This window comes from Oratosquilla oratoria, chromosome 24 (genome assembly GCF_046742065.1).
Source record: "Oratosquilla oratoria isolate Oo_2021 chromosome 24, ASM4674206v1, whole genome shotgun sequence".
Lineage (NCBI taxonomy): Eukaryota > Metazoa > Arthropoda > Malacostraca > Stomatopoda > Squillidae > Oratosquilla > Oratosquilla oratoria.
In genome coordinates this window covers 16,848,984-16,850,413 of record NC_134800.1, presented here as the reverse complement: position 1 = coordinate 16,850,413, position 1,430 = coordinate 16,848,984, and positions in this window count along the sequence as shown.

Genomic DNA, 1,430 nt, shown 5'->3' with positions numbered 1-1,430 from the left:
ACCTTTGTAGGAGACAAAGAGAGCTGGCATAAAACAGAAGAATTATCAAAGAACGTGGAAAGAAGCTGAGAATTAGACAAAGGTGTTTGAAGTTTATCAAAAATACAATTTCCCTACAGATGTATTAGTACGTGAAACAGCATGGGAGAAGGAAGAGTAGGGTCAGACTTTATGAGAAAGTTATAAGTAAAATTTTATCAATGCAACCAAAGAATTGCTCCCACGCGTAGAGCTTGTACTCCGTTGACCAAAAAACAGGTAAATAACATTAGATACACGGGTAAATAGGGGTAAATGTTAGAATAGACTCCATATGAGAGGGGTTAGTCTCCTCTTGCGTTAACGCCTTGGCACATTACCTCGAGGACAGCCACCTGCAGGCTATCCAGCAGTCGCCCTTATTAACGATGCCCATTTATAATTCGACGCAGGATATCTAGTAGTTCTCAAACTCCGCCCAGGGACTATAGAGCACAACAGAGGCACTACCCTTCCAACAACTGCTACACAAATCCAAAACCTCACCCAGTTCCCATGTCATCCCAAATGTCCAAGACGGAGCCTTTCCGTCGTAGACACTGCCTCGACCTGAACGAGGCTGGAGACTCCAGTCGTGGTATAAGAAGGATCTAACCTTTCCCCTGCTGTTCCAGCTTGGCCCTCTAAGTCTTCTTCGCTCTCCAAGTCTTCTCCGATACGACCGCTTGAAAAAAGTAAGCTCAGTAAGGTTCGATTGTACGAATAAGCACCGAATTACAATGCAATGGTTACGTTGCAGCCCACAGAACCTAGCTCTGCAGAAGGTAGCACGTAACAGGAACATACCGGGGAAGAGAATGACATTCAAAATTAAAATAGCAGCAAATTCAAAGAAATATTGAATGGTAGCAATATTCAGAAACATGAAAGAATTGTCATAAATGATGAGTAACACTTCCTTGTATATTACTGAAAAACAGGATATTGGAAATTAACTGATGGATACGGAGATTGAAAGCGAACTTAATGCCGACTTGCAGCCAACTTAAACACAGAGGCCATGCCTCACAATCATAGCGCTTATCCTGTATCTTAGAATAAACATGCGTAATTAGATAAATAAGTAGTTGTATACATAGCTATGTAGAAGTACGGGTAAACATGTGCAAATGTAGAGGCAAGGAGTCCTCAATAGTAGTTTAATTGAATAGAATGTGGTGATATGAGTGAACTCTGAGATAGAGTTAATGAATTTGACCTTGGGCCTGTCTCACTCTAAGCTCGTCTGTTAAGAGGTCTAAGTTACCAGCGGCAATCGACGAAATATATTTCCCACTCCATTTTTTATCTTTATTTATTTTCATATCATTATCATCATCATTATTGATAAGAATAAGAAGTACTTTATATCCACTATATTTTATAAAGGTACTTCGGTCGACCTGATTTGA